The 12,515-nt window shown below is 37.5% G+C and overlaps 1 protein-coding gene and 1 long non-coding RNA gene across 4 annotated transcripts in view; one reads left to right on the forward strand and one right to left on the reverse strand.

Moving 5' to 3' along the window:
* Window positions 1–12,515, forward strand: part of LOC101165379 (receptor tyrosine-protein kinase erbB-4) — a 357,518-nt gene that overhangs the window by 108,542 nt on the left and 236,461 nt on the right. The gene's annotated exons all lie outside the window — the stretch shown is intronic.
* On the reverse strand, window positions 5,857–7,632 carry LOC105355680. Its single transcript, XR_002291582.2, has 3 exons — window positions 7,500–7,632; window positions 7,271–7,433; window positions 5,857–6,295 (listed from the first exon to the last, which is right to left on the reverse strand). It is a non-coding gene; the product is annotated as an uncharacterized LOC105355680 (long non-coding RNA).

Here is a 12,515-nt window from a genome sequence, read left to right on the forward strand (position 1 = left end):
CTCAAATGGGGTTTAAATAGGCAACAGACTGAAATCATAGACACATAAAGACAGCTATTCTCCAGCATCTTTACAATGCTTTAGAGTGCAATCGTTCCCCTTTTAGCTGATCTATATTAGACATTTTTTAAAATTTCAAATGCAAAATTTAAGCCAGGCTTTCATTTATAGTTAAAAAAAATCTGCAAACTCTAATACACTGTGTAGTCGAAACTGAAGGAATGGTTGAGAAGAATATTTAATTTATATGCCGACTCCCCCAGCACTCTTTGAAAATCACTTTGTAGCTTGGAATGGAAATGTAACGACCCAGAGCTAGTTAAAGAGACAACTGTTCCTCGCATTTCTTTAGTTTTGCTTTGAGTATTGCATCGAAGTGTGTGTTGTGTCTTTGTCTTTTTGCCTAAGGGCTGTTTATGGCTCCTGAGGCTCGGGTCCCTCATGTGGCGCAGACTGCTTTGGCTGTTTGTAATCACTTTTCTCTGTACATACACACTTTTTTTTTCCCCCTTTGGTTTTCTAAAACACTTGCTAGTTTGGTTAATAGTAAATGTTGTCATGATCCTCTCATTTCTGTCTTTTCTCCTATGCCCTTCTCTATTTTAACATTTACCAAATGTTAAGTTATTGACTAGTTGTTGCATGACATATATGACTATTAGGTGTTTGCGTTGACTTAAATTTGGGGCAATGTGATGTAAATTTCATTTAAAAAAAAATATCAGTATCAACATTAAAATATAAGATATGTATTTAAAAATGTAAGACTGGCTAAGACTAGACCATGCTATACAATTTGATACATATCGTCTAGATCAGAGATGTGGGGTTCCCATCCTCAATAGCTAGCATCCTGTTGGTTTTCCAAAACCCTGTCCCTACCTGTTACTGATTAGCTGGATCAGATGTGTTCGCCAGTACGAAGCTACAATGGCAGGTAACTTGAAAAACCTAAACGACAGAAGTTATCCATTGTTTTGTACAAGGCTCCATCTGTACTGTTGAATACCAAAACGCACCTCACAAGCGTGGCGGAAAATGGTAGTAGACAAATTTCAGACCTGAATAATTTAAGCAAGATGACCAGTCAACCTAAACTGGGGACTTAGTATCTAAAAAAAGTGTCAACTTTTGGTCAGATGCTAGCATGACCAACTCATCTCACTTGGGAAAAAGTTTTAAACAAATAAAATATGTATAACGTACTGCCTTTGTTTGGTATATCATTTCAAAATGCAGTCTTACATTGTAATTGTACACAAACCACAAAACCACAACATTTGAATTTACAAACAAAATTTCTATACCATAATATATGTTGTCACCTGCAAAAAAAACAAAACAAAAAAAATAGTGATATCGCCCAGTCCAGGTGTCCCATCAAAGGCATTTAGGTTGTAAATTGAATATATTCTTTTTTTTTGTATTTAAGTCTGTGCTAGCTAAGTGTAATAACTAGCAGCTGTTAGCTACTTCAGATTATGTTAACAAAATAACAAAAAAAAGTTAGCTTGCAGATCTCCCTGCTAAAACACCCAGTACTTTTTTTTTAAACAGGCTCATCTGTGTGCACATAAAATATTTCAATTAAAAAAAACATATATTAAAAGTTTTTAAACCAAATAACAGATATTATAGTTCAAAGGAAGCTGTATAGTGTAGTATATGTAGATGTGCTGACTGAAAATGACAACATTCTTCTGTGCTAATGTTGAAAACACAGACGGTATTTTGTTTAATCGCTTCTTTTTTATCAAAATATTATTGTATATGAAGAATCCTGTCATCCAGACAGAAAGAATAGAGTATTAAAGCCTAAACACTGTGGGTTTGGGGGTTTAATCTTTCAAATCAAACACTGTAAGAGTAACAGTCTTTAAAAAGGTGGCGAGCAGTATTTTAGACAGCTTCCCTTCAAACTTCAAAACCCGAGAAAATTGATTTTAACTCCATCCCTTCAGGTGGAGCACAGGACAGTGGGAAAGCATTTTTATTTTTCCTGACTAGAAGATGGACACAACCGCAAATCTTCAAACTGAAGCTTTTGGTTGTTGAGCCATTTTTACAAAGATACTCAAAAACTGATATTTTTTTATTGGTAAAATATATTTTCAAATGCTAAAATATGTGTTTGGTCCGTTTATTTATTTATTTTTATTTGTCTTTAAAAAAGTATTTTATGCAAGGTTGAAATAAGACAGAAATGAACATTGGTCTTTGACGCTTCATCCCATCAAAAAGACCCGGCGATATTGACAACGTTATTTCACCAATCTGATATTAGTTGGGAAAAATTGCCTTACAAACCATGTCAGACACATTTTTTAAGTGTTTTTTTTAATTAATATTGTTGGGCCTGATAGAGTAAATCATCCACTTTTATGGCTTTCCATCACACGTGACAGCTTGTGGGGAGCTCAAACAGCCATCTTGGAAATTTATGATGCCATAGTATGAGGTTGCGAGAGGTTCTCACCATCAACGTGACCTTGAATGATTTTCTGGACGACCTTTTGATTCACTCTCATTTGATTTGGTATATGGTTGTAGAACCTTTTGCCAATTCAAGAGTGGGATTATTCAAGGATAAAAACAATGTTTTATGAATAATTCTTCTTATTAAAAGAAAGATCGAAGGGAGAAAAAGATTTTCTTTTTTTATTAAAAGTGACCAATTTTAGTCACAAAAAGTGGATGATACGGGCAAAAATGGGCAAACCTGGTGGCCCACATGAAATGTCAAGGTCGTAGACCACCTAGTACCCATAGAGCTAAAACTTTCACAATTTTTCTACGGGCATGCTGCGAGCAATTGGTCATAGCAAACACTTATACAAAAAGTAAGAGTAAGTAAGGCTAGGTTCATTTTTTCAACACCGTTGTATCCTTTCACTGAGTAAGGGGTCCATTAGTGCTGTTCACGTGATAAGTGTGGAAATACTGTCCGTAAGGTTACAATAACCTTACAAACACTTTTTTATACACTTACCACACGCGCAAGCATCGTGCAATCCAATTTTAGACTACTACTTGAGGTGAGCCTCAAGGGAACAGCAAAACACACCTGCTCTCCCTTTAAACCATGTGCTATCTTAGATGACCCCACCCTTACGTTGACGTGTTATGTGTTATTTCTACCATGATAAAGGTGGATAAAGGTGGAAAGATTTCATGTAATCCATGGACACCAGTGAAGATCACAAATCATTGAAGAAAAAAGGTTCAGCACACTGTCTAGTGGGTCTAGATGACCCAACTCCCAATATTAAAGTGCCTAGGATAGCACAAGGGTTACGATGTAGCCACTTCTGTCTACAACCCTACACAGATAGGGACAAATCTAAAACCTGCATCACCTGTCTTTATCAACCCCTTCAGGTGCTTATGACTAAGGCTATAACCCAGACTGCTACCTTTTTCATTTTCATAATGTCCTTGGAGGTGGAATTGCAAGACACACCTGCGCTAACTTATGATATGGCCGCTTCAGTCTAGGACCCTCCAAGGGCTCAGACAACCTAAAATCTCCGGTAGCGATACGGGATAACTCCCGCACAGGTCATTGTGATTAAGGTATTGGTTAATGTTTGAAGGCTACAATTGCTTTTAAGAGTTTTGGGTTCATTACGTCCTTTGAGGTGGCCTTATTCAGCCTTGAGGGAACTGCAAAACACACCTGTGCTTCCTTTGATGTGGCCACTCCTGTCTCTGATCCTTAAACAGGCCTGGACAACTGCAAAATCTGTAGTATTCGTACAGGTCAACTCCCTATATGAATGCTTATGACTGGGGCGTGAAGGTACTGGTTGTGTCCCCTTTGGGGGCCAAAACTGCGCTCAAGAGTTTGTGGTTACTGCTAGAGGATAGATCATTATCCTTCAGAAACAATTTTGGTTAATAAAGCCTGAAATAGTGTATATTAGTGGGGTAGAGCCTTTTTTTAGAGCCTTTGTGATCCTTTAAGACTTCATTAACCTGAAATCGTAGTTTTTAGAAGACAAATAAAATGTTTTTATATTTTTCAGCTTCTTACACAGCTTCTATGAAAAAGATTTTTTTTTAGATCTGGTGTTAATTGTCTCTAAACTAAGCTAACTTTTTTTTTAAAAAAGTACACATAATTAATGTTTATTCTTGAGATTTTTCTTGATGATAAATAAAATAATAATTCACTGAATTGGTCTAAAACCAGCAGTTTTTTAAGTGCTTTTAATGTTAAAGTGATCCAAATACATTTAGAAACTTAAAAGTGCTGCTTTCATTTCTTGCCTCCTTGCTAAACATATATTCCTGCTTGCAAAAGCATATTTTTGCCTCAAATATGGCAGAAAGTGTGCATCAACAGTTTTTTTTTCTTTTAGTATCTGTTTGGCAATTCTCTTTGAGCTCCCACTGACCCTTTCTAGTGTTTCTAAAGTAGATTCATAAGTGGTGTTTTCACAGTGTGTTACCCCCTAGCCACCATGTGCAAAATAAAGGATGTCCCCCGTTACGCCGCCGCTTCCAAACGGTGTCTGGAAATCAAACACATCAAGGGGCGAACTTGCATGTTCTGTCTCTCGACAGTTCCCCTAAAATCAAAGCAGGAGGGGTGGAGAGCGTGGAACTATGCTTCCTGTCTGTGACAGCTTTAGCGTGGTGTACATTAATCCAAAGTCAAAGACAGGAAGGGGGAATTAAAGCTCCGCCCCCCGCCCCTCAAGGACAATTGAGGTATGATAGAGGGACGCTTAAAGAGAACAAGAAGATGGAGTAAAAAGGATAGAGGAGTAATACCAAGGTGGAAATCTTTTACTATGCTCATTCTCTCTTAATGTAAGAGTCCCATGGCAGAAAGGCTGTGAGGCTCTGTATGGAATGGCTGATTAGGCGCCAACTGCTATCTCGCAGACTGACAACGATTCCTGTGAATAGCCCAGAAAGGTTGTAAAAACCATCATTTCCGAGTTGACGGCGGTGAACTTTTGGCCCCTCTTGTACCGGTGTGGTGGTGCTGCTGCTCTGCCACCTTCGAGGTGGAATGGGATGATTCAAGTTTTACTGAGATGCCTGACCATGATAGGAAAACTTAGTGGGGCCCAAATTGTCAGGGGTTTTTTTTCTCTCATTTTTTTTTTTGATCAAAGGAATTTTGCCAAGCACATCCCATAAGAGCTATAGTGCCAAAAACGTAAAAAAAAAAAATCCTCAATAGCTCCTGAAAAGTTAGGAAAAGTGAGCTTTTTGTACAAACTAGTTTATCACAGTTCAACATTTAGTCTTCACGGCACACTTTTGGCCTGAAAAACAGCAGAAAGCAGAGGAAAATTAATATTTGCACTTGTGTTTTTGTTATTCCGACAGAGATTTCCACACTTTTGACTGAATAAATAGTTACACAAAAAAAACCTACACTTTAAATGCCTAGAAGTGAACCTTTTAACCTTTAATTTCCCACAAAGCAGCTGCTTTTTTAGAAAAATGTATTTTGTTCTCACACTGAAAGAAATAACTAATAAGATTTACTAAAGAAAATCCTCGTAACAAATTGCACTAACAATTCTTAAGTAATTTTTAATGCGTTTATAGACATATAAATTACAAACAATGATCTAGTAAAATTTACTTAACTTCCACAAGTCACATTATGATGGAATCTTAAGTAATGTTTACTTGGTGATATTTCCTTTACAAGGTTCATTTACTTAGTTTAATTAAGTAAAATGTACAATACTTTAATAAAGAAAGTGTTGAAAATATTTAAACTTATTTAGCTATTACTGTTAAGTATTACATATTACATCTGAGTAAATTTAAATATGATTTTCAAATATTTTCACCCTGACCCAATCTCCACAATAAATGAAACAAAAAACATACTTTGCAACTGTTTATTCATCAATGACAAATACTTTGCTTTTGTATTCAGTTTACATTTCCTCCAACACAAAATTATCAACCAATACTTTGTCCATGTAATCAATTTAAGTATTCTCCAATAAAAACCTAATTTTCTGTTCATGTCATCAATTAAAATTTTCTAAAACACAAAAATATTAAATAATAATATTAAATAACTTAATATACTTCGTTCATGTAATCGGTTTACATTTCCTCCAACACAATATCATTAAACAAACAGTCCATAAATGTACCCCATCAGCAGAGCACCGGCTTTTGCAGTATTTTGACACTGGGAAAGGATCTTTTGTCCCTCAAGAACCATTTTGCCATCAACTGGATCTTCTTCAGTGGAATGGACAACAAAGATTTTCATGAGGTCTGCATCATGAAAGGGATCACAGTGAACATCCTCCTGTAACAGAAAAAAAAAATAAATGAATAAAGTTAAAAAGCCAATTACATTAAAGGCAGTGAATCAGGGAATTCAGTTTCTGGACTACTCTGAAATGTCATTTCCTCATCAAAACAGTGCCTGGGGTATTCTATTTCGCTGAGGCATTTAAGTAAGCATTCATTTTTAAAAGAGGTTTTTATATGTACTGCAATTTTAAGCTAAAGAAAAAGTTGGTTCCATGTTTCATTATCTGCAGTGGAGACCAATCAGACCTCAGCATTTTGTATGAGGGCAAAAATGGAGGTTCTCCAGTGAGCGGTGGCATCCAGGTGACTTTCCTGCAGCTGGTGGTGAAACCAAAACTCACTGAACTTAGAGCGGTGCTGATGAATCTGGTAAACTTAGAAACAGTGCCGAGCTCACCGATACATTCGCCAATTTCCAAAAATAGAAAGTCCAAACACACAACATCGATCAGTGGTATCAAAAAAGAAAAGTAGTAATATTTATAACTTTATTCTTGTAAATTTACGCATTTTAAATTCTTACGTTTACAACTTTTAAAGTAAAAAAACATATGACTTTAAATAACACAAACTTACGGGGGAAAAATAAAAATGTAGTATGTGACTTTTAAAGTCATAAATGTACAACCGAATTCTCATAATTTGAGTTATAACTTTTTTCTTGTAAATGTAGGACTTTAGTCGTAATCATAAAAGCACAAAAATGCTGTTGCAAAACTGGCCCTAATACTCTGTTGTAGTGTGTGCAGTATGATGTAATTGAAAAAGAGATGGGACTTAGAGTAATCACTTACTCATAAGTAACATACTTAATCATCCTGACTAAGGCGTCTCATCGTGTACAAAAGTTAGTGGCACTTAAAACCAGTGTTATTTTCTGTTTTAAGTAGTAGTCATGTAGAAAGATGCCATTTAATTGTGCAACACAAAAAGTAAAAGTAACAAAAGTGATTTTGACTAAACCCACCTGTCTATGTTTTTGCAAAATCAGCATAATCTTGCTTCCAACAATCCCTCCTTTTGCCTCCATCAGACCAATAAGTTTTGGTGTGCAGTTGTCGAAGTTGTACATGAACATCTGCTCCACGGAAATGGGTGTAACCATGATCCCATGATGATTCCTCTATGACCTAAAAAATAAACAAATAAGTAAATTTAAGATGCACAAAAATGTTCAAGAATTACAAGCCTCATACCTCAGTTTTAGAAAATAAAGCAGGCAATCTCTCCATGAAATCTTTAATGGCAGGGTTGGACCTCACTACTTTAAGCCGTTGGCTGGAGAACCTGTCCACGTCCTTGTTCCTACTGAACTGTCCCCTGTATTAGCACCCTAAAGAAGAACAAAAAAGAATAACAACACAATGACACACAGAGAACTTTAAACAAGCACATGCATAAATATATCTTCATAAAATCAAAAAATGTTACAATAATTGATTGCTAAAATTACTTTTATTTTCTACTTGCCTGAATAAAGCTGTTTGTTTCCCAATCCAATCTCTTCTCTGGTAATTCATCCACTAATAAATATCTCCTGTTGGTAAAAAATATGTTTAGATAGAACATGCATTAATTCAATTATTAGTTTTGTATTATTTGACTAAATTACAAAACTATATAAACATTTATATTCCGTTTCTGTTTTGAATTAAGTGCACACAATTAAAGTCTCTAAGTAACACTTTCAATGAATGTGTCATTTGGCTGTCATCCATTTTTCACCAAAGTTTTAAAGCATCCTTCTCCCTCAGTCCTCATCTTGACTTTCACACTTTACTAGGAGTTTGCAGCGTCTCAGCTGTGGCAAAAAGCACCTGCGGCTCACTCACCCCACACCCACCCATCCCGCTGCCCCTGTCAATTCAAATGCTCGCGCTTTTGGACACATTTTGTTTCTGCGCCTGCGGTCAATTCAAATTCAGCCATCGACAGTTCAGAACCCCACCCCCGTCCCAGTTCAAATTCAGTGCGCTTCTAAAAAAAACCCTTTTCCCCCGCCGTCAATTCAAATTCAACGGCTCCGAGTCCCCCGTCGACAGTTCATAACCACCACCAACCTCGGCCGGCAGTTCAAATTCAGCGCGCTATTACATATAACCTCATTTTCTACGGTCGTCAACAGTGCGTTTTAACTAATATATATATATATATATATATATATATATATATATATATATATATATATATATATATATATATATATATATATATATTTTTTTTTTTTCCCTACACAAATTTTGTTTATTCAGTCTCGTTTTAACTCCCGCTAACTTGAGAAAGTAGTAAGCTAGCAGTTACCCTGACATTCAGCGAATAAAACAACGAACGACTCAAATACATTCAAAATTTAGTGATATAGATTTCTCCTGCTTCTAACAAAGCATTAACAAAAGTAAAACTGTTTTATTGTATTTAAAATACTTACGGTAATTATGCAACGACGCGACGGCGGCAGAGGGCTTCCTGCTCCGTTCATTCCTCTGCTCCTTCCGCTCGAAAAAAAAGGCCGTGTGCGCATGCGCATGCGCGCAGATCATTGCACAACGACTAAAGTTTTTCTAGTAAAACTTACAAAATATTAATGAATGCTGCCAAAGTTATTTCAAAAATTTGAAAGGTAGTTCTTACTTATAAACAGATAGTTAGTCATTACTCATAAAAAATATGTAAAATGTAAATTCTTTACTCGAAAAATCTTTGTATTAGCAAAATATTCAAATTATTTTGTAAATATTACAAGGAATAAATACGTATATATTACTGGAGCAAAAAGTTAGTTTTTTCAGTGCAGTAGGTTCTGCTTTTCCACGACCACAGCTAATTAAAATTCGAAGCAACCCTTAAGAGACACTTCTTCATTTTTTTGTGTTGCCTCTACAGCTTTTCAGCATAAGACTAGCATCTTTGTAAGGTCACCATTGACGAGAGGCAAATTAAGAACAAAAATGTAAAATTTTTGGCTAGCCCTTCTCTTAAAAATATGCTAATAAAATAGGACATTTGTACGAGGAAAGCCAGTGCAGCCACGATAGCACAATCTATTTATATTGTTGTTGTTGTTTACCTTTTGGCATATCGGCACAAAGAATCACCTTTCGCTTATATGCACATTGGATACCCTTCCTGACACGACCTTGTATTTTACCCGGGCTAGGGACTGGCACAGGGAGAAGGATATTTGGGGCCCTTTGAGGCTGTATAGTTAGGCAGTAGCACCAAGGACCCACACTGCTTGAAGTTCATTCCCAGGGTTTGATTCCCCCTCGATTTGCCATGTGACAGTCCTGCACTTAACCAACCGAGCCATCCAGCCGCTAATTCATAACTTTAAGATGACTAAAAAGTGGGTGTGGCTTGACATAAAATTGGGTTTCCTGACTTCTCCCATCATCAGTCTAAAACAAAAGAACAAGCAGGTCTGTCCACATCTTTGACAGTCGAAGCAGAGACACCCAGACAACCCTACAATCATCTCATCTGATGCAATCCCATCATGCAACTCACAGATCTCAGTAGCATGTCTCTTTCAAAAAAAAATAAAAAAAACCTGCCAGAATTCAAACAAACTTATATTCTTTGGAATATAAACTTGACATGAGGATATTAAGATGAAACTGCCTAATACACTTTGAAGAAGCGTCTGTTCATGTGTTTGGATTGCGATCAACTTTCGTCGCGTCTTCAATAAGTCTCCATTCCTGCGAGGGCGACTAACGCAAGAATGGGATGATCCATCTATGTCTTCTCCAATCCCTCTTCCTATCTCCTCCTATTTCTCCGTGGAGCTCCCGGAAAAGTGACAACCTCCCCGCCTCCCACCGTCTTAGCCCCTTTCTCAGCTCCTTTACAGCGGCGCCATTCACACGCTATAATAATCCCTCCCTTTCTCTTTCTCTCTCGAGCTCCTCTCCCTTGCAAGGTCACTTCTCCCTTTGTGTTGCCTCCCAAGTCCCACTCCAAAGCCTTGTTCAGATCAGTGATGGGGCTTTTGTAAATATTTAGTGAAGACACTGGCTGCGCACCTCATCATTTTCGTACACTATATAATTCACTGGAGGATTACCATGCAGTCGGACCTTGTCCTTGGTGCAGAGATGCAGCAGAGTTGCAGTTTTTTCCACACTCAAGTCACAATATAAAACATCAAAGGCAGGGGTCTCTGGTGGATATACAATCATTTTATCTGACAGAATGGTGCATTTCCACTGATGAATGAAACAGGCTTCATTAAAATCCAAAAGTGATGTTTTAAAACGACCGTTATCGACAGGCATTTTTTTCCTTGTCTGTAAACATTCAAAGAGGGATCTGATTTTTCTACTTCTTTATATTAAAAGAAAGAACAAATTTCAACCAAATATAGTTACTTACTTAAGTGTTATTATAGTAAATAGAAACCATACAAGCAAGAAATAAACCCGCAGAAGAAGGTTGAAATCACAAAGCACCCTAAAGATACAAATTTTTAAAAAAGATAAAATCGATTAGGTCTTCGACTTAAATGTACAAAATCTTTGCAACGACTGGCTATATAGATGCTTTTAGAGTAACTCCACGAGAGACTTTAGGTCTTAGTCACCTTCCATGTATGGGTACTATAGATTTTTGGGTTGTTCAGGTCAGTTGAGGGTCGTAGACAGAAGGTGGGTGTGACCGCAGTAAGGAGGGTCGTAGAAATTGAGCGAACGATTGTCGTACATCTGGTAAGTATATCGAGAAGTATTTGTAAGGCTAATATGAGTTGCTCACACTTTTAGGTGATGCTGTCGTATGATGCCCTTACATCGCACTCGATTCGGTAATAAGGTGGGAGTATAGCCACCTTACTGACTGCACGCACAGGGTGTAATTGAACCAAACGACACAACATTTGTCTAAGTTTCTAACAGGCAGGTTGCACACAAGGACCACACACATTTTTTAGGAGAAATCTGGACGACATGCCTGCGTCTCGCCTACTTCCCTCTTGCTTGCCTTTGTGTATCGGGTAAGTGTTCGCTACGACCTGTACCCTGCAGCATGACCGTTAGGAAAGAAGGTGCATTAACAACCAAGATGAAACTAAAAGGGACGGAGAGGATTAGTCTTCTAATCCATTGATTATGGCGGAGTAATGTGTCTGTTGCTCCTTCTTAAACCCTGTTGTTGTTTTCCAACTTTTTTTGGCAAGTCCTGCTCAATTCCCTTACTTTAGTTTTCCACTGTGGACTGTTTTTTAGTACTAGTAATACGCAGCAAGTACTTTACTTCGCTTTGGTTCCATCTTAAGTGAGCCAAGACCCGCGTTTGATCTGGACGGTACCCCACTGGCAAACCCCAGTGTCAATTCTATTTTCCAACGTGAACGCACTCGAAAGCATTTAATCATTTAATCACTTTCTTTAACACTCTGCGACACTTGAATAACACACGCTCTTTGACATAACGTGACTACAAGACAATGTAAATCGGCTGATTCTGATGCCGAGAGAAGTTATGCAACACTTTTGTGACGTAAACTGGCATATTACTGATGTAAAGTGTTGCTTTTCTGCCGGAAACTGCGTTTTTAGCGTTAAATGGTTGAAGAGTTACAGTGATCGAAAGAATGTAGATACCAAAGCTAAAGCTCAGGTGCGGGTAAAAGACTCCATAAAGACTAGCTCCATGACCTAAAACTTGTCCTGTAAAGCTGAATAAACTATTCTGTGAAGCGTTCCAGTAACTGTAAAAAGGGAATTAATTTCAATGCGTCCGGTCACGGTAAATAACAAAAAGGCTTATAAGCTTCAATTCTGGAAATAGAACCAAATTAGTTAATTTCTGTTACCACATTTTGGTTGAGTTTTACATCAGAGATGTGCAGACTGGTTTAATGTTTCCTTTATGAGCATCCCATTATCTCAAGGACGATATAAGAATAAGACCTTAAGTAGCCTAAAAGGAGAACTCAGTTGCCCTAAGCAGCACATTGTGATGATACCTTTATTCACTGCTGAAGAATTGCTAAATGTTCATCAGCATTCATCCTCCTCAGACAGGATTTAACAGCTCGTGAACATGTATAACATCACTCCACAAATCACCCTCTGATGCGTGATAAGATAGTGGCGATTACGACCAGAAAGTGTTTGTGCTCCGTCGTGTGTGTCCTCGCAAGCGCTTTGCTCCTGGCGGGATACAAGTTCACGGAGGGCTCAGTGAACTAGACGGCGAGCAGTGTAGAGCGC

The sequence above is a fragment of the Oryzias latipes genome, chromosome 2 (assembly GCF_002234675.1).
Source record: "Oryzias latipes chromosome 2, ASM223467v1".
In the NCBI taxonomy this organism is placed as follows: Eukaryota; Metazoa; Chordata; class Actinopteri; order Beloniformes; family Adrianichthyidae; genus Oryzias; species Oryzias latipes.